General features: G+C 41.5%; 1 protein-coding gene across 12 annotated transcripts in view; it reads left to right on the top strand.

Moving 5' to 3' along the window:
• LOC106881809 (uncharacterized) overlaps positions 1-22,255 on the top strand; it is a 77,759-nt gene that overhangs the window by 3,762 nt on the left and 51,742 nt on the right. For 6 of the 12 annotated variants that reach the window (XM_089344763.1, XM_089344761.1, XM_089344760.1 and 3 more), the window contains exon 2: positions 20,067-20,170. The exons of the other annotated variants lie outside the window; for them this stretch is intronic. The gene's annotated coding sequence lies outside the window, so the exon portion shown is untranslated. The remainder of the gene's footprint in view (positions 1-20,066; positions 20,171-22,255) is intronic. 12 annotated transcript variants of the gene reach the window in all.

The raw sequence follows: 22,255 nt of genomic DNA, 5'->3' as shown, positions 1-22,255 counted from the left end.
AGAGATGTTTATAGGTTAACAAATAGATCAGAAATAAGCTGGGTATAAAAGGGATCTGATGAAAGGACTGCTGACCCCTTTTTATAATTTATACATTTTCTGTAGAAAGAAGACAGATGTGATGTGGTTGGTGGCCGACAGTTGGGTACCAAATAATGCCAAGTGATCCAGGTAGAGGGATCGTGTTGAAACAGAGGCAGGCCAAGGAAGACGTGGAAATAAGGGACGACAGATACCGGGCTCCGGAAGCTGACCCTCACAAAAAGGCTGTGCTGGATGCAACCCAATCCACCCATGCCAGAAGGGAAAGAGCTATAGCTGTTACTTGTGAGTTAGTACCACATGGGAGCATGGGCCATGCTTTTGCTAGTTTGCTTTAGGTGCCCATGTAATGAGGGACAGACCTACACATCCTCTTGGGTCACACACTGTTAACCCAGCAGCGTTTCTCAACCGGGGTTCCCCTGAACCTTAGGGTTCTGCAAAAGGTTTCTAGGGGTTCCATGAGAAAGAGTGAGATAAGCTAATGCTAATTTCATGATTGTAATATTATTATAGATGCACAACATATTATTGGTTATTGTAATATAGACATCATCCTATCTAACCTGTTATCAAAAAAATATAACCATTGGGGGGGGGGATATATTTAATGAGGTCTGTAATTTATGGATGCCCTAAATATATGTGTGTGTGTGTGTATGTGTATATGTATATATATATATATATATATATATATATAAGTTCAAAAAAGAAAAACGACAAAAAAACAACAACGCGAGGACGTGATACAGATTGTGCTACTGGACGCTCGGGAAAGGAAAGAAAGAGAATTTGAAATTTCGAGCAGAGCTCTTCGTCAGAAACATAGGAAAGTCCAAAGAAGGGAAGATAGAGGAAGAAAAAATCGCCAACGCTATCCACAAGGTTACACACACCATACCTAACACTATACACACATATATATATGTATATATATATATATATATATATATATATATATATATATATATATATATGATATTTACCACGTGAACTACAATGAAAATAATATGAGAAAGATATGGTACATAACTTTTTTTGTGTAGGGTTCCCTTGAGACATGTAATTTATTTGAAGGGTCAGGCAAAGGTAAATAGGGTTGAGAAACATTGCCGTAGAGCATTGCTGATGTGGCAGCTAGACATAGAGAGAGGGGGCTGCACTAGTAGTCAGCTGGTATTCCTTCTCAGCGGATGAAGTACCTTGCTCAAGGTTACAATGTGCTGCCTGCTGCAGGTATCGGACCCACGGGGATTGTAATAAAAGGTGTTATATAAGATTGATGCATGATTGAAAATGGAGGTGCTTTCATGTGATAATCTAAGGTGGACTTGGGTCGTCAGTATTTGAATGGGTTGACATTGTAGCCAAGGACACTGGTCGATTGACTGGCTGTGAAATGAATATAATATGTGAAAAATATATATTGTCATTAGGTTAATTAATGTGTCTCATTAACCTAGAAACTACAGTGAATGTATTGGTGACAAGAAGGTCAAAAGATGGAATATATGAGCTGTGTGTGTGTGAGAGATGATGATTGAATTGTTAGTGTGGTTGGTGGCCTTGTTAGAAATGGCAGTCAAATCTCTCAAATTACACAAGTGGATTTGGTAACTGGAGACTGATAGAAGCTTGTATGTATGTATGTTTGTGCATGTACGCCAGAGATGATTTTTAAAATGAGAATATCTGCTTTCACAAATCATCATCATCATTTAACGTCCGCTTTCCATGCTAGCATGGGTTGGACGGTTTGACTGAGGACTGGTGAGCCAGATGGCTACACCAGATTCTTTTATTTTACTTGTTTCAGTCATTTGACTGCGGCCATGTTGGAGTACCGCCTTTAATCAAACAAACCGACTCCAGGACTTATTTTTTGTAAGCCCGGTACTTATTCTATCGATCTTTTTTGCCGAATCGCTAAGTTACCGGACAAGGATTCTGGATTAATTTTCTGTTTTTTTTCACTTAGTTTTTGAGAACGGTCAGGTTTGTTTTTAGTATTCTCGTGGTCGTTTCCAGTACCACCTGACTGGCCCTCGTGCTGGTGGCACGTAAAAGCATCCACTACATTCTCGGAGTGGTTGGCGTTAGGAAGGGCAGCCAGGTGTAGAAGCTTTGCCAGATCAGATTGGAGCCTGGTGTAGCCATCCGGTTTCACCAGTCCTCAGTCAAACCGTCCAACCCATGCCAGCATGGAAAGCGGACGTTAAACGATGATGATGATGATGATTTGTGAAAGCAGATATTCTCATTTTAAAAATCATCTCTGGCTAACCACTGAGAGGACATTGCTGTTATCTTGGCTGAGGTTTGTGCTCTCTGAGTGCTCATTATTATTATTATTATTATTTTTATTATTAAGGTAACGAAGGCAGGGAGCTGGCAAAATCCTAGCAAACCAGGTGAAATGCTTAGCAACATTTTGTCTGTCTTTACAATCTGAATTTGAATTCCACCTTTCATCATTTCAGAGTCGATAAATTAAGTACCAGTGACACACTGGGGTCGATATAATCGACTAGTCCCCCCTCCTCCAAAATTGCAGGACTGTGGAGTCGAAACAAAAAACTTTGACTCTGACTTCTCTATTATTGGCACCTCTGACTCCAAGTCTTGATTGTGGTCTAGTTTACCGACTCTGACTCCAGCTACCCCTTGATTGCTTCTGACTCCTTGCCTCTGACTCCACAGCCCTGGTTAGCATGTCGGACAAAATGCTTAACATTTCATCCAACTTTTGGTTCCACTGAGGTCGACTTTACCCTTCCGGGGTCGATGAAATAAGCCCTAGCTGAACTCTAGGGACCGATGTCATTGCGCCTTGCCCAACCCTGAAATTGCTGGCCTCAGAGCTTGCGCCAAAATTTGAAATCACTAATACAATGAAATTGACGTGAGTGGATGTGGCCCAGGGAGAAAGGTTTAGATAAACTGAGGATTGAACTTTGGTGTAGCAACAAACTGTCTTTTGCATGTCCAGATAGCCTTTTGATTTAATTTTTGTGCTGTTATCTTCCTAATCTTCAACTGTGGTCTATAAGCCATCTTGTGATGATTAAGTGAAGTGAAACTTTTTTTTTCTTGTACTTTGCTGTTTATTGTTTATTTAAAAAAAAAAAAAAATTATTTGTTCAGAAATTGCAGGGCCCAGGGTCGGTACAACCCTTGTTTATTATGTAACCAGTTGTATTCTTGTGCCCGTAAGTTGATCCAACCACGACTATCCGATCTTTTATACAGGCATTGTCCATCTTGGACCACATTATCTCAAGGTGTTAACTTCTTAAACCACATGACCATATCCAACCACGACTGTCCGATCTTTTATACAGGTATTGTCCATCTTGGACCACATTATCTCAAGGTGTTAACTTCTTAAACCACATGACCATATCCAACCACGACTGTCCGATCTTTTATACAGGCATTGTCCATCTTGGACCACATTATCTCAAGGTGTTAACTTCTTAAACCACATGACCATGTTTGCCTTTTCCTTTCTTTTCTTTCTTCCTTACTTCAGATTCTGCTGTGGTTGGCTTTGTCCTTCATCGTTTTGGGAGTTGATTAATTAAGTACCAGTTACACGCTGGGGTTGAGATAATAGACTTACCTCTCTCACAAAATTTCATGCCTTGTGCTTACACTAGAAAGGATTATATGTGTATATATAATACAAATAATAAATGAGTATATGCATATATACGTACATGTATGTACATACTTACATCTACCTGTATATATAGATGCATATCTAGGTACAGGACATTGCAAACAAAACATAGACAAAATGATAAACGAGTACAGAAAACACACAGGCCACATAGAGAAGATCTCCTTCATCAGCTGCCCCCATTCTAACACAGGCGTTTCGAAGAGTTAGGGCAGTATATATATATATATATATATATATATATATATATATATATATATATATATACTTGACAACCAATGTTGGTGTGTTTATGTCCTTGTAGCTTAGCAGCTTGGCAAAAGAGCTCAAAAGAATAAATACAGTCTTAAAAAAAAAGAGTTCTGGGTTTGATTCATTCGACTAAAAATTCTTCAAGGTGGTGCCCCAGCATGGCCGCAGTCTAATGATTGAAACCAGTAGAGGTAACTCTTAACCGACAGACATCAATCAATGTTCCCAAAATGCAAATATTTTATGGCACTTTTCATTAACGAGATTATGGCTTTTGCGCTTAATTCTTTAACATTGAGATTACTCTGTCAAATGTAATGCTTGTTTATTAACATTTTGTATTAATCCTAGATTATCTCATAGCTTTGAGACTGCAATGTTGTGATTGTTTATTTTTAGAATGACATTGTAAGGTAGGTATAAGAGGCCAGATCTAGTCAGTTTGAACACAACAAGTAGAATATTTCATCTAGGTATGGCTGGTTTCAATGTTAAAGGGTTAGGCTGAACATGGCTTGCTTGAACATAAAAACAGGTAGGATATTTGGGTTGGAAATGTTAAATGGTTAAAGAGAATAGGGAGTTTGTTGAGGGAAGATTTAGCTGTTTACATAGTGTAAGGTCCACTAGTTTACGTGGTCCCTATTATAACCCTTATTCACATAGTTTTGAATTAACCCTGGCGTTATCTCATAGCTTTGAGATTTCAATGATTTGATTGTTTTATTTTTAAAAGAACATTGTAGGGTAGGTATAAGAGGCCAGATCTAGTCAGTTTGAACACAAGTAGAATATTTCATCTAGGTATGGCTGGTTTCAATGTTAAATGGTTAAAGAGAGTAGGGAGTTTGTTGAGGGAAGATTTGGCTGTTACATTGTGTAAGGTCAAGTGACTACATAGAAGCTCCTTCACTGGTCTCTGTGGTCCCTATTTTAGCCCTTTAGCATTCAGATTCCTCTGTCAAATGTAACGCTTATTTATTCAGTGTTTTTTGCATTATTTCATAGCTTTGAGATTTCAATGATGGGATTGTTTATTTTTAGAATGACATGGCAGGGTAGGTGTGAGAGGCTGGATCTGACCAGTTTGAATATAAAACAGGTAGAGTCTTTGACCCTCAGATATGGCAGGTTTACATGCTAAAGGATTAAAGACAGTAAGAAGTCTGTTGAGAGGAGATTTGGCTGATACAGTGTGTAAGGTCTGGTGATAAGTAGGAGCTGCCTCAATGGTTCCTGTGGTCCCTATTTTAATCCTTAAGCATTATCTGCCAAATGTAATGTTTATGTATTCACATTGTTTTCAATTAAGGATGCATTTATATCATAGCTTCAAGATTTCAATGATGCTATTGTTTATTCTTAGAACGACATTGTAAGGTAGGCGCGATGGGCCGGCCCTCTCTGGCCAGTCTGAACATGAAACAATTTGGGACAGATATGGTTGGTTTAAATGCTGACGGATCAAGCGAAACAGTGGAAATGTTGACATTCTCCTTTGATCTGGTGGGTTGCTATTCACTTTCGAAGACTCTAGAATAAAACAAAATAGTCCTTATTCAAAAAACGGGAAAAGGTTGACAACAGGATGTACACACGACTGTAAAATCCTGTCACAAAATTCCCCACTCCTCCTGCTTCTGGCCCATGCTGGCTTGGAAAAACAGGCTTTGAATGAATGGACAAAATAGTGTTTTGTTTTTCAAGTCTTGTTGAGGTCAACTTTGACTCACTTTTCCTTGTTATTCTGCAGCCGGATGTGTGTGTCTTTGAAATAAAAGAACCATTCACATACTTGGGGATGGTGGTGGTATCAAAATTAAAAGCCTCATGCTTCCTGGTAGGAATTTGTATGTATATCATCATCGTGCAGGCATGGCTGTGTGGTAAAAAGCTTGCTTCCCAACCGCATGGTTCCGGATTCAGTCCCACTGCGTGGCACCTTGGGCCAGTGTCTTCTACTATATATAGCCTCAGGTGACCAAAGTCTTGTAAGTGGATCTGGTAGACAGAAACTGAAAGAAGCCCATCGTATATATATATGTGTGTGTGTGTGTCTGTCCCCTCCTCACCACCATCGCTTGACAACCAATGTTGGTGTGTTTACGTCCTCGTAGCTTAGCAGTTTTGCAAAAGAGGCCGATAGAATAAGTACTAGGCTCGATTTGTTTGGCAAAAGGCAGTGCTCCAGCATGGCTGCAGTCAAATGACTGAAACGAGTAAAGGAATAAAAGAATATATATTCATTCTTTTGTTGTGTTACTAGTTGCAGTCATTTGTCTGTGGCCATGCTGGAGTACCACCTTTAAAGGGTTTTTTAGTTGAAGATATCAGCCCTGGGACTTATTCTTCGTAAGCCTAATACTTCTTCTATTGGTCTTTTTTTGCTGCAAACTGCTAAGTTATGGAGACATAAACACACACACATAAATATATACAAGTGGTTAGCGTTAGGAAGGGCATCCAGTCATGGAAAACCATGCCAAATCAGACTGGAGTCTGCTGCAGCCTTCCAGTGTGCCAGCCCTGGTCAAACCATCCAACCTGCACCAGCACGGATAACGGATGTTAAACGATGATGATACACATGATGGGCTTCTTTCAGTTTCCGTCTACCGAATCCACTCACAAGGCTTTGGTCGGCCTGAGGCTATGGTAGAAGACACTTGCCCAAGGGGGCCATGTATTGGGACTGAACCCGGAACCATGTGGTTCGTAAGCAAGCTACTTAGCACACAGCCATGCCTGCACCTAAAGATAAATATCCAGTTAATGTTTGTATTATTTAGAGGAATATGTGTCAAAGAAACAATTGATAGGAAGATAAGAGAGACGTGTCGGTGGGGTGGGGGGGGGTGCGCGCATTGTGGAGGTTGGGGTGGTGGTGGGGGTTGGAGCTTGTGGACAAAGTGTAGTTTTTATTTTCTTTGGAGTTCTTCTTTTGTTTACGCTGTTTACGTTGACCGTGTGACTCGTACCTTTGTCAATTCGCTTTCGATAACCCAGATTGCTTAACGAGGCACAATGGATGCGACGGGGTTAAAGGTTCTCCCTGGTATCTCTCGAGGCTCTTCTCAGCCTCGTGTGTACACGTGAGTAAGGTTACCCCACCCCACCTCACGCCACCCCACGCCACCCTTTCGTAGATGCTTGGTTCAAGTGGTGCGGAGGATGCGTTCTGGGTGCAGGTGAGGCCAAACAGCTACAAGTGTTTGCTTCGTAATCATATGGTTGCTAGAGGTTCAATCTCACTGCAAGGTACACCTTGACTGTACAAGTGTTTGCTTTTGACCAATGTGTGTGTGTGTGTGTGTGTGTATGTATGTGTGAATGTGTATGTATGTGTGTGTGTATATTTATGTATGTGGAGGGCTCTTCATTAGGCCTTGGGCCCAACAATGGCACTTCATGCATTGAGTATTAATTCTATTAAACTTGACCAATATTTTTCAAGCAATGAACAATTTTCATCCAAACAATGATATAATTTGTGGACTTGGAACTTATTGAAAAGCTTTGTGATAAACAACATTTTTTGTTTTCCCATTCAGGGGTCAGGTCATTACAATTGTTTTTCTGTCTAACCTCTTTCTTTCTCTCTCTTGTTTTGAACCATCACCAGTACCCCACCATCGCCACCACAACTGCCATACACACACCATTCAGACTTCTGACACCACCACCATCAATACCTTTGACTTCACTGCCTTCCCCTCCACCACCATCAGCACTGTCTTTCACATCGCTTACTATCACCATTGTCCCTGACTGCTTCAGCTACCACCACCACCACCCTGTAACTTAGCGGCTTGGCAAAAGAGAGTGATAGAATAAGTACCAGACTTAAAAAGTTAAGTCCTGGGGTCAAAAATTCTTCAAGGCAGTGCTCCAGCATGGGGTTGTCATGGTGGGGAAATAGCTTTGATCATAGTATAAGGTCCTATTGCTTCAGGACTTGGCTAAACACGAACAGCAACAATAATGCATCTACTACTACTACCACCACCACCACTACTACTACTACCACCACCACCACTACTACTACTACTACCACTACTACTACTACCTCTACTACTACTACCACCACCACCTCTACTACTACTACACCACAACTACTACTACTACTACTACTACTACTACCACCACTACTACTACTACCTCTACTACTACTACTACTACTACTACCACCACCACTACTACTACTACCACCACCACTACTACTACCACCACCACCACTACTACTACTACTACTACTACTACTACTACTACTACTACTACTACTACTACTACTACTAACCAGTGCTCAACCATTAAGCAAAATATGCAGGTGCTTAGGGCGGGGCATACCACAGACCCTTTAAGCATTCAGATTATTTTGTCAAACGTAATGCTTCTTTCTTCACATTGTTTTCTGTTAATCCTGGATTATCTCATAGCTTAGAATGGCATTGTAGGCTAGGTGTGAGAGGACCGATCTGGCTGGTTTGAATGTGAAACAAGTAGAGTACTTGTGCCGGACATGGGCTGGTTTAAACGCTAAGGGGTTGAATTCACTAAAATGATATTCAGAGTGGTTTTATGCGATCAGACAGAGAATTTGATGGTGTTCCTGGTGTCATGGCGAGGATCTGATCAAAGACTTTGAAATTAAGAAAAAAAACAGGAGAAAACTTCTTCGATCTAAAGAAACCGGAAGTAGACAAAACTAAACAGTATTTCCCATCCTAATGTCAGTTTTGTTTCAATTACTCTTTACTCTTTTTACTCGTTTCAGTCATTTGACTGCGGCCATCCTGGAGCACTGCCTTTAGTCGAGCAAATCGACCCCAGGACTTATTCTTTGTAAGCCTAGTACTTATTCTATCGGCCTCTTTTTGCCGAACCGCTAAGTTACGGGGGACGTAAACACACCAGCATCGGTTGTCAAGCGATGTTGGTGGGGAGGGGACAAACACACATACACACACATGCATATATATATATATATATATATATATATATATATATATATATACATATATACGACAGGCTTCTTTCAGTTTCCGTCTAAATAAAATGGAAATTTACAAAAATAAACATTATTTTCCATCTTAAAATCAGTTTTGTTTCATTATGGAAAATAAAAAAAAATTATTTTATGGTTTATTATTGTTTATATTTTTTGAATTACATATATCTAGGGGACACCAAAATCTTTTCACTGCTTAGGGTCTCTATTGGTCTTAATCAGGCCCCTGCTATAGCTGCTACTACTACTACTACCCCCCTCCCCCACCTCTTTTATTATTCCTCCTCTTTCTGTGTGTGCTGTAAATGCTATTTCCATATAGACCATATAGGTCTGCTGCTACTGCTACTACACTGAAAGACAGGTGCTGCTACGTACATGTGTGGTTATTAATGACTGCATATACACAACTTTAGTGGTGGAGTAATCCTACTATTGCACACACAAGTGCATGCATGCACAAAACAGCTGCCTCATGCACACACACACACACGACACAATTACTATACATGCACACTCAGAATTACTACTACTGTTACTACTACTACTACTACGCACACAACAACTATCTCTCTCACAGCAGCTATTACACACACACACACACACACACACACACACACACACACAGAGCAACCATCTCACACACACATACACACACAGCAACTATCTCTCTCTCTCACACACACATACAACAACTATCTCTCTCTCTTATACATACACACACACACAGCAACTATCTCACACGCACACACACACACACAGCCCCTCTTTCACACACAACAACCATCTCTCTCTCTCTCTCTCTCTCTCACACACACACACACCAAACATCTCACACACACACACACACACCAAACATCTCACTCACACACACACACACACCAAACATCTCACACACACACACACACACCAAACATCTCACACACACACACACACACCAAACATCTCACACACACAGCAACCATCACACACACACACAGCAACCATCTCTCTCTCACACACACACATACATACACAAAGCAACCATCTCACACACACACACACAGCTACCATCTCACACACACACACACACAGCTACCATCTCACACACACAAGCACACAACAACTATCTCACACATGCATGCACACGTAGCAGCTATCACACACACACACACACACTCACAACAGCACTCTCACATACAGCAACTATCTCACACACACACACACACACACACACACACAGCAACTATCTCTCAAACACACATAATACACAGCAACTATCTCCCATGCTACTTCCTATACAGATGGCTTCACATTTTACATTCTGCTGCTGTTCGCTGTCCCCCCTCCTCCCCAGCACTTCTATGTAACTCCCTCCCTCAACCACTCCTCCACCTACAACCATGGCTCTAATACTACAAGAACAACAACAATACTAAGTAGCACCTCTCCTTATCAACCATCCCTGCTCAATGACATACACAGACACTTTCATTTCTATAACCGTTGTTTTCTTTTCCCTCCTCCTCTCGTCCCTGTGGTTCATTCTCTGTCTTTGTCCATGTTTGTAGCTTCCTTTTACTCATTGCCTGCCACCAAGCTTAGTATGTGCACTCGTATATCTTACAGTATTTCTGCTTTCTCTATCATGTAAAACATGACTAGAGAAATCTACAAAGCCAACAACTGTAGTGTCATATAAATGATGTGTGTGTGTGTGTGTGTGTGTTGAAGTGAAAATGGTGCTCCCTTTCCCATGTGACAATGTGGTATTATGATGCTATGATGCTAGGTGTTTCCATTATTTTGTCCAACCCCTCTGTGTGTGTGTGTGTGTATGTGTATGTCCCCCCCTCCTAACATCGCTTGACAATTGATGCTGGTGCATTTATGTCCCCATAACCATGCAGTTCGGCAAGAAGAGACTGATAGAATAAGTACTATGTTTACAAAGAATAAGTCCTGGGGTCGATTTGCTCAACCAAAGGCAGTGCTCCAGCATGGCGAAACGACTGAAACAAGTAAAAGAATATATATATATATATATATATATATATATATAAATGTGCTGTGCGTGAGAAGACCCGGCAAATGTGCTGTGCATGAAAAGACCCGGCAAGCCAAGTAAGATCGTTGCCAGTGCCCCTGGACTGGCTTGTGCGGGTGGCACATAAAAGACACCATTTTGAGCGTGGCCGTTTTCGTGCGGGTGACACGTAAAAGCACCCACTACACTCTCGGAGTGGTTGGCGTTAGGAAGGGCATCCAGCTGTAGAAACTCTGCCAAATCAGACTGGAGCCTGGTGTTGCCATCCGGTTTCACCAGTCCTCAGTCAAATCGTCCAACCCATGCTAGCATGGAAAGCGGACGTTAAACGATGATGATATATATAATTACATACACTCCTACATAGGGCAGGTTTGGTGTGGTGAAAATTTTGCTTCCTAACCACATGGTTCTGGGTTCAGTTCTACGCTATGGCACTTGCTATAGCCTTACGCTGACCAAGGCTATGTGAGTGGGTTTGGTAGATGGAAACCGAAAGGAGCCTGTCATATATACATATATGTGTGTGTGTGTTTCTCCCCCATCACTCCTTGACACCCTGCGTTGGTGTGACTTAGCAGTTTAGCAAAAGAGACTGAGAATAAGTAACAAGCTTTAAAAAAAAAGTACTGGGGTTGATTTGTTTGATTAGAATTTTTCAAGGTAGCCCCAGCATGGCCACAATCTAATAACATAAGATTTATACATATATACATGTATGTATGCAAGCCGTGTACAATTTTGTAGTTCCTATTAGCAAATGAAACATGTGTAATGGTGAATGAATAATACTAAAAAAATTTCCATATTCCTGTTTGGCTGTGTGGTAAGAAGCTTGCTTCCCAACCACATGGTTCTGGGTTCAGTCCCACTGCATGGCACTTTGTGCAAGTGTCTTCTACTATAGCCATGGGCTGACCAAAGGCTTGTGAGTGGATTTGGTAGATGGAAACTGTGTGGAAGCCTGTCATATATATGTGTATGTGTGTGTGTCTTTGTGTCTGTGTAGTTGAGAAGTTTGCTTCCCAACTACATGGTTGCAGGTTCAGTCCCTCTGTGTGGCACCTTGGGCAAGTTTCTTTTACACCACTACTACTACCACCACTGCTGCTACTACTACTACTACCACTTCTACTAACGCTGCCACTACTACTACTACTACTACTACCACCACCACCACCACCACCACCGTCGCTGCCGCCACCACTACTACCACCACCACCACTATCGTCGCCACCACCACCACGAATACAATGTTTACTACTATTACTACTGCTGCTGATACTACTACTAAAACTGCAATTACTACTGCTACTAAGACTGCTACTACTACCACCACCACCACTGCTATTGTTTTCTAAGGGAGTCTGTAATGTAATATGAATGTCAGTCAAGCAGTGAGGAGGGAAAAGGAACCTCCGCCCCCCCCTTCTGTCTGTGTGTCACCAGAACAATTTGATATCACTGCATTTCATCTGATACCACCACCACCAACAGGAGCCAATGAGGGAGACCTCTACATGGTAGCTAGACATGTTAGAAATAACACCCAACTCTCCCTCAAATCATACCCTACTCTCTTATCTATGTATTTATGTATGTATGAGCCAATGAGGGAGGCTTCTGCATGGTAGCTAGACCTGCTAGAAATAGTAGCCAACTCTCCCTCAAATCACACCCTACTCTCTTATCTATGTATTGATGTATGTATGAGCCAATGAGGGAGGCCTCTGCATGGTAGCTGGACCTGCTAGAAATAGCAGCCAAATCTCCCTCAAATCACACCCTACTCTCTTATCTATGTATATATGTATGTATGAGCCAATGAGGGAGGCCTCTGCATGGTAGCTGGACCTGCTAGAAATAACACCCAACTCTCCCTCAAATCACACCCTACTCTCTTATCTATGGACATATGTATGTATGAGTCAATGAGGGAGACCTAAAGGCAGTGCTCCAGCATGGCTGCAGTCAAACGACTAAAACAATTAAAAGAATAATTCCACTCCACTCAGCTTTCACTCAAGCTTGTGTAATGCATCGAAAAACAAAAAGAAAAAAAAATGACTCACTCGCTCAAGCCCCACCGCCACCACCGCCGCTGCCTCCATTGATTGATTCATTCATTAGTTTGCCCTTGTATCTCTTGTTGCTAGCTCTGAGGGACTGGGGCAGAGGGAAGCCTGTTTGTTTGTGTGACACACAGACAGATATCTAAGGGAGGATAAAAAAAACCCTCTTTGTCTGTTTGTTAATTTCTCTCTCTTTCACTCTCAGTATAGTGGTTTGCTTTGGTTTTTCGAGGGTTAGAATAGAAGGGACAGTTGTATATTTTTTAGGGACTAGTAGTAAGAGAGACAGAAAGGTAGAGATGGATGGATAAATGAATGTATAAATAGGGGGCTGGAGGGAAAAATATACTCGAATGAATGAATAAATAGCTGGCTGGAATTGATTGATTGATTGATAGATAGATAAATAAAGATAGATAGATAAATAAAGATAGATAGACAGACGGGTAGATGGATAGCTAGCTAGTGAGATAGATCATCATCATCATTTAACGTCTGCTTTTCATGCTAGCATGGGTTGGACGATTTGACTGGGGACTGGTGAACCAGATGGCTACACCAGGTTCCAATCTGATTTGGCAGAGTTTCTACAGCTGGATGCCATTCCTAACGCCAACCACTCCGAGACTGTAGTGGGTGCTTTGTACGTGCCACCGGCACGAGGACCAGTCCGGCGGTACTGGCAACGACCACGCTCAAATGGTGCTTTGTTTTTTTACGTGCCACCTGCACAGGAGTCAGTTCAATGTTTTGTTCACATGCCACCGGCACAAGTGCCAGTAAGGCAAAGCTTGGAAACGATGGAGATAGATAGACAGGTAGGTAGGTGGGTAGGTGGGTATAAATAAATGGGTGCATGTCAGTGTTTCTCAATCATTTTTTTGCCTACGGACCTCTTTTGGTTTCTATTTTTCGCTGCTGGACCCGCCAAGCCATTCGATGTTTTAAAAGTCCCATTATATTTTTAGAACTAAATATTATTAGCAATATATCGTGTATCGTAAGGTATGACCAATTTATTGCAGAAGGGAACAGTTTGTATAATTTTCGAGGACTAGTAAGAGAGACCGACAGATAAGATATGGATGGGATAGATAGATGTGTAAACAGATAAACGAGTAGATGGGTACCTGAATGGATGAATAAACATTTGGATGGCTAGATAGATCGATAGATAGGTAGATTCATATAGATAGATATAAATATATAGATAGATATGTTTTTCGGTGTTTTGTGACTTTTTTCTTTTTTGTCTATGGCCCCTCTTTTTCGATGTTTAAAAAACCCCATTGTTTTTCGAAGTAAATATTACTCGGGGTATTTTGTGTATTGTAAGAGTGTGACCAATTTATTGCAGATAAAATGTTATCTGGCTCCCTGCAAGGGCCATATTGGGAGCATCCCCGGTTGAGAAACAATGATATAAATAGCCTGTTAAACAACAGATGGCTAGATATAAAGAGATAGCCGTCCCCCCTGTTTCTCTGTAGCTGCTTGAGCCTGGGGGGTGGGGCTGGAGTTTTCTCATTTGTATCTCTTGTTGCTGGCTGTGTGTGTGTGTGTGTAGTGGTGTTGGGAACTAGTTGTTAGTGACTTACAGATAGACCCAGGAGAGACCCTCCCACCTCTCTCTCTCTTTCATCCAGGAGGGACAACAGTGATCTATTATGCATTGTGTGAATTTGAGAGTAGTGAGTGAGAGAGAGAGAGAGAGATACAAAGATGTATAGATAGATAGATACAAAGATCTATAAATAGATACACAGATGGACAGACATAGATAGATAGATAGATAGATAGATGGATAGATGGACAGATGCATTTCTTTTATTAGCCACACAGGGCTTTACACAGAGGGGACAAATACAATGTAGAGCTTTAATTTTTGGGAGGGGGAAGAAGAGAAAAAAAAAGGGTGGGGTCTATCAAAAGGGATCGTAGGAAAGAAAAAGGGGGGAGTTCGATCAAAAGGGATCGGGGTTGGGGAAAGAAAATAGCGATCGTGTATCACAGTAATGTTCTCTTGTAAAAAAGTGGAAAGAAAAACCTACAGAAAAGACCATGGTAACCTCTGCCAATATTGTCATTCCAAAGTTCTGGTAAATGGCATTTATTTCCTTCCAAGGTTTCATGCAGTGGAATTGAACCAGAGACCCTGTATTAGTACAGCTGACTTCTTCAGAACAATCAACCATACTGGTGCTGGCAAATCATTTTGTCCAATTCTCTACTGATTCTAACATGGATTAATCCTTTTTCTTTTTATAATTTTTGGTTGTTGAGCCTGGAAAAAAAAAGGGCAATGCCTATGATCTGTGCAGGCCTTTAGGGACCAGTTACCTCGATGTCATTAACACTTACATTTCCATATTTCTGTTAAAATACTCTGCCTTTGGTTTCAATTAATTTTGAGTATAACGAAGTGTTTAGTAAAACAATTTTGTTAATTATTAATCTGGTGTTTGGAACATACATTTTACATTTTAATGGAAGGTTTTGAATTAGATCACTTTAATCCCTTTTGTTACCCTATTTCTGTTGAAATCCTTTGACTTTGTTTCAATTCATTTTGAAAATGATGAAGAAATTAGTAAAACGGGATGTTTGGGACATAAATTAACAGAATTTTGATAGGTTTTAATTTCAATCATGTTAAAACAGGAAATTTCTTTTCCAGAACTAGGGGTGGTGGTCACAAGCTGGTAGGCGCAGGAGTGGCTGTGTGGTAAGAAGCGAGCTGTTAGAATCGTTATCACGCCGGGCGAAATGCTTAGCGGTATTTCGTCTGCCGCTACTACGTTCTGAGTTCAAATTCTGCCGAGGTTGACTTTGCCTTCCATCCTTTCGGGGGTCGATTAAATAAATACCAATTACGCACTGGGATCGATGTAATCGACTTAATCCGTTTGTCTGTCCTTATTTGTCCCCTCTGTGTGTAGCCCCTTGTGGGCAGTAAAGAAATAAGAAGCTTGCTTCCCAAGCACATGGTTCTGGGTTCAGTCTCACTGCGTGGCACCTTGAGCAAGTGTCTTCTACTATAGCCTCAGGCCGACCAAGGCCTTTTGAGTGGATTTGGTAGACGGAAACTGAAAGAAGTCCATTGTGTATGTATGTGTGTGTGTGTGTGTGTGTATGTGTCCGTGTGTGTGTTCGTCATAGAGTGGGCTGAGTGCTTTTTAAGTGGCACCAGCACAGGCGAGGTCAGTTTCAGCATGGTTTTTACAGCTGGATGCCTTTTCATATGCCAACCACTTCACAGTGTGGACCGGATGCTTCTTATGTGGCACCAGCACAGGCGAGGTCAGTTTCAGCATGGTTTTTACAGCTGGATGCCTTTTCATATGCCAACCACTTCACAGTGTGGACCGGATGCTTCTTATGTGGCACCAGCACTGGAAGGGTCACCAAGTAACTGGCAAGACAAGAAATGTTTGAAAGGGGAAGGGGACATTGGAGGAGGGGATCTTGTGTCAGATGCTGAAAGGTTAGGGTGTGTCAAGGAGAGATTGAGACAGAAACAGGTGTTTTGCTGTAGAGGAGAGACATGGTTACCCAGCCAGAGAGAGAGAGAGAGAGCTGGGGAGAGAAAGAGGGCAGGTTAAATCAATCACATTCAAATTGATTTTCTGATGCACTTAAAGATTATCAGAGAGGAACACAGTCCGAAAGCCTCAGCTCTAAACAATGGCCTTATTCTAAGACAAGTGCCATAAGGTGACACATTTTTCGTGTTGGTGAGATGTGTGGCTGGTTATATCAACCCGGAACCGTGCGGTCGAGAAGCAAGCTTCTTACCACGCCGGACTTCGTTATATGTGTCCTTCCTTGTCTGTGTTTAACCCTCGGTTGGTGTTGATCCAGCAAGCCTATAACGAAAGGTCTTCCAGCCTTGATCATCCCATCTCATCTTTTAATTCGACGCAGTGTATCTAGGACTACATCATCTAATGTGTCCTTCCTTGCTGGAGGTGGTTAAGTATTTGTGAAGGGTGGTGCCTCTTGGTTGTCTAGTCCCTGCAGGAGAATAGGCTGGTTGTACGATAAAGGCTTGAACGGCTGAGAAACCGTTCTCCTCCCCCCCCCCTCCAGCCCACTACAGTCTTGTATCTTCCATTATGTCGGCACCTCATGTTACTCCGCTGCCCCACCCCTCACACTCGCTGACCCAGATATTCTCAAATGTATTTCTTGTGCTATGACCCGGCTGCTATTTCTAGCAGGTCTGGTTTATGATCCTCTTTCGCCGCTCTCTGATTGGTTCCCTGTTGTGCGTCTCCCATCAATCTCTATGTCTGCCTGCCTGCATGACTTTTACCCCCTCTGTCGCTTCTTCTCCTCCTCCTCCTCCTCCAATGAACCTCACCTCTGCCTCTGCCAACCTTCACTGCTGCTGCTGCTATATTACTTTCTCTCTCTCTCTCTCTTCTCCATCTCTCTCTTATTTTGGCCTACTAGAGGGGGATGAGTGAGAGGCAGGCATTGTTGATGACTGAAGGAAGAGGAATAACAGTGAACGTGAGAGGAGGAGGGGATTAGTGTGGTGGTGGTGGTGGTGGTGTTTGGGAACTATGTTGTGATACTGTGGTGGTAGTGGTGGTGGTAGGAAGAGGCAGGCAGCAGTGATTGAAAGATGAGCTGCAGCTGATGGTAGTGGGAGGAGGTAAGAGGCAGTGGTGGTAGAAGGAAGAGGAGGCGTAGTGTTATTGTGATGAGGTCGGCTTCGTTGCTGTAGTGACGGCGGTGGTGGAGGCGATGATGGTGGAGACAAGTCGTATTTTTTTAGGCACGTTCTCGCCGTGACCATCCTGCCTGCGCGTGCGCGTGCGTGTGTGTTTTAGGTGTATCTAGGACTACATTAATTTAATGTGCCTTCGTTTTTTGTTTCGTCTTTCTTTTTAATCCAAGACTTGGTGTGTGATTTCTATTTGGCTTTTTGCAAATGGGAGAGAAACGAGGGCGTCGTTGTGCTGTTGGGCGGGGGGGTCGAGTTATAAGAAGAGATTTTGGTGAGGTGGTTTGTCTCCAATGACTACAACACGGCTACAACCCCCTCCCCTTCAAACACACGCACAGGCACGCGCTCGCTCGCACTCCCTCTCAAGACAGTTAACCCTCTGTATGTGGTGACTCACGAAACTTCAGATTTCACACACACACACCCTCCCCTTCGTGCGTAGTTCTTTCGCTAGCACTCAACAACGGTCTTTCAGGTACGACTATTAAACAAAATACACACACACACTCGTGGAATTTTACATATACACCTTTCACACACACATGCACACAAGAACGATCCTATACGTACACGGACATGCACACACACACACACACTCATAAATACATTCTCTTGACACACATTGTCGCTCATACACCTACATACACTCGCACACGCTTACGTACACACACATTCTCACACTCTCACTCACCTTAATACACCTACACCTTCACTCGCACTCACACGGCCTTCCCTCTCCGTGACTTCTTTCTGTCTTGATTCAACACATCTCCTTCTTTGTCTCCACCACCCCCCGTTCTTACTCTCACTTTCGCTCCATCCCTCTCTCTCTCCCAACCCCCTTTATCTCCCAATCATCTCCCAAACTTCGCTCCCCCATTGTACCCCAATATCTTTGAAGTCTTCCTACACAGGTGTTTCTCAGTCGTCTTTTGTTTTGTTTGTTTTCGTCCCTCGTTCCACTTCGGTTGTTTTCAAAAGAATGTATGGCTTTTAGTTTGAGGCTATCGTAAAAGACACTTGCTCAAGGCGATAAGCATGGCCGTGTGGTAAGAAGCTTGCTTCCCAACCACTTCTGAGTTTAGTCTCACTGTGTGACACCTTGGGCAAGTGGAGTTGGTTGACGGAAACTGAATGAAGCTTGTTTCCCAACTACAAGGTTCTGGGTGTCTGTGTTTGTCTACCCACCATCGCTTGGTGACCAATGTTTGGTGTGTTTATGTCCCCGTAACTTAGCGGCTCAGCAAAAGAGACTGATAGAATAAGTACTAGGCTTACAAAGAATAAGTCCTGGGGTCAATTTGTTCGACTAAATGTAGTCACTTGACCTTACACAATGTAACAGCCAAATCTTCCCTCAACAAACTCCCTACTCTCTTTAACCCTTTGGCATTTAAACTAGCCATATCCAGGTTCCAAATATTCTGCTTGTTTTACGTTTAAACTGGTCAGATCCAGCCTCTCACACCTACCCTACAATGTCATTCCAAAAAATAAACAATTACGTCATCAAAATCTCAAAGCTATGATATAAAATTGTGAGTAATTGAAAACAATGTGAATGGATAAGCCTTATGAGTGAATTTGGTAGACGGAAACTGAAAGAAGCCTGTCATATATAAATGCGTGTGAGAGAGAGAGAGATCAGGTCTTTGTCCCCCACTACTGCTTGACAACTGGTGTTGGTGTGTTTTTGTCCCTATAACTTAGCGGTTTGCCAAAAGAGTTCGATAAAATAAGCACCAGGCTTAACCAAAGTATAAAAATGAAAATAAGTACTGGGATTGATTTATTTAACTAAAGATCCTTTAAGGTAGTGCCCCAGCATGACCGCAGTCTAATAACTGAAGCACTTAAATAAAAAAGAAAGAAAATGCATATAGACAAAAAGAAAACCTACATGTGACTATTGTAATGAATATATTGCAAAAATCTAGATGTAACAAGAAAGGTTGCCTCTGCAAGTTCTGTTTGGCAACGCTGATGGCCTCGCCTTTTCCAAATTGCTGAAAAGAGGTGCTGCTATTTGAGAGGAAGAGTATTGAGTGCTTGAATAGACAAAATCTTATTTCTTGTACCATTACTTTTGAATTACCCTGCATTTGTATGCGTGTAAGTGTAATGCAATTAATGCCTGTCTTCCTTGTTGGTATGCCTACATGTTTATATCAATATTTGTGTTTCTATGTAATAAATCCTTAATTATGACCTCCCCACTTCCCCCCCCCTCTCTGTCTCTGCTATTCCAGATCAGGTCACTGTTGTTGTGTGACACTAAGACTTGTGTCAACAGTAGTTTGGTAGGGATTCACTTCCTGGCAGAGAGAGTGTCTTTTACCATTTGGACAGTGGAGTGAGTTCTCTGACTTTTTTCTTCTTCTTCTTCTTCTTTTTGTATTTCATACATACACACATGCACACACATGCTTACATATGTACACACACACACACAAATTTATAATTGTATATATATAATTATATTAAAGGGTGCATTTTAAACTAAATACATAACATTGGTGACCAAATCGGAGCAATGACAATGAAGTTCAGACCAAGGGCTTTATAGACACGAAGCCCTGGGTGATCGATCCTATGAACTGGCCATGACTATCTTTATCTAAATATATATCTGGGTCAGATATGGCCTATTTAAGTACTAAAGTGTTGACGTTAACTTGGTTTTATACATAACTCGGCATAAATATATATATGTCATCATCAGATATGAGTATTCATTTGTGTAAAATGCTCAGCACAAAAAACAAAATAATGATGGTATATATAATATGTATTTAGGTATTTTTTGTTATAGAACTGAAAGTTTCACTTTGTTAACACAAAAAAGGGTTTTTTGTTTTTACAATATATGTATATTGCTTCCTAACCTTACTGTTTTTAGGGCCAATCCCTCTGTATTTTATCCTGGGCCTGTGTTTTCCAATGCAGCCTAAGCTGATCAAAGCCCTTGTGAGTTAATTTGGTAGGCAGAAACTGAAAGAAGCCCACTTTATGTGTATGTGTGTCTGTCTGTATGTATGTATCTTTGTCTTGACATTGTGTTATCATTGTAAATGAGTGTCACTGTTATATAAGCAGTGTTGTCCATTTCCAGTATTCTGCAAAAACCTATTTAAACGTTTCATTACCTTTTTTCTGTTAAAATCCACTGCCTTTGTTTCAATTAATTTTGAAAATAACAAAGAATTTACTAGAATAACTTTGTCATAAATTAATCTGGTGTCTGGAACATAAATTTAATTTTGAAGGAAGGGTTTTTAATTTAGATCACTTTAACCCTTTTGTTACCCTATTTCTCTTGAAATCCACTGCCTTTGTTTCAATTACCGTATTTTAATGTGCATAAGGAACCCCCTAATTTTTGGGGTTTAATATTTGGAAAAAGGGGTTTATAAAGGATTATAATACTATCCATGTATAAAAATCTCCCATATTTTTAAAACCTAATTTTTAACAAAAAAGGGTTCCTTATACATGTTAGAATGTGGTAATTTTCAAAATAATGAAGAATTTTGTAGAATAACTTTGGGATTATTAATCTGGTGTTTGGAATATAAATTGACATGGAATTTTGATGGAAGGGTTTAACTTAGATAATTTTAAAACAGGAAGTGGTGGTCTCAGGTGGGCTGGTAAATAATAGCTTGCTTGGAAATGGGGTGGCTGGCAACAAGAAGGCTATCTGGCTTTTGAAAAATCTACCTCACGAAACTCTCTCTGATGCATACAAGCATTGAGAAACAAATTCAAAATGTGTTGAAATGGCAAAGCCATTTCTGTGTTGGGTGAAATTCTTTCTGGTTTTTGTTCCAAATATGTGTTCTAAGTTCAAATCACACTCAGATACATCACACACATGCACACACAGTGGGCTTCTTTCAGTTTCCGTTTACCAAATCCACTCGCAATACTTTGGTCAGTTCAAAACTATATAAGAAAACATTTGCCCAAGGTGCCATGCAGTGGGACTGAACCCAGAACCATTCATTTGGGAAGGGATGGTTGAATGCTATCCATAATCTCAGTCAGTCGTGTTTGGGAGTCCAGCAGGAAATTTTAATGGCTGTTGCTCCTGATGGCACCCTGGGGGGATGGTGGCTGATGGCTCTAGCCTCACGACCCTCCAGGGAATAGTGAGTGGGTGGTGACAATGGTTGGAAGGATGGGTACTGATAAAAACGTATGACTGGTGCCAGGTCCCAGACTGACCAAAAGTGACACCGTTGTGGAATGACGAGGTAAAGACGGAGCCCAAAAAACTGGGAGACAGGATCTTAAAGACTGGAAGGAAACGGACAGCAGAGAGGTTTCTTTTTTTTCTTTTTTTGGAATAGTGGTTCTTCGAAACATACATATAAAGCTATGAATAATTCTTTCTCTTGCAGGCGTAAGGCCTGAAATGTTTGAGGGGGAAGGGACG

The sequence above is a fragment of the Octopus bimaculoides genome, chromosome 28, assembly GCF_046866305.1.
Source record: "Octopus bimaculoides isolate indiv1 chromosome 28, ASM4686630v1, whole genome shotgun sequence".
Classification (NCBI taxonomy): Eukaryota; Metazoa; Mollusca; class Cephalopoda; order Octopoda; family Octopodidae; genus Octopus; species Octopus bimaculoides.
The sequence above is the reverse complement of the archived record's forward strand: the minus strand, read 5'-3'. Positions and strand labels throughout refer to the sequence as shown.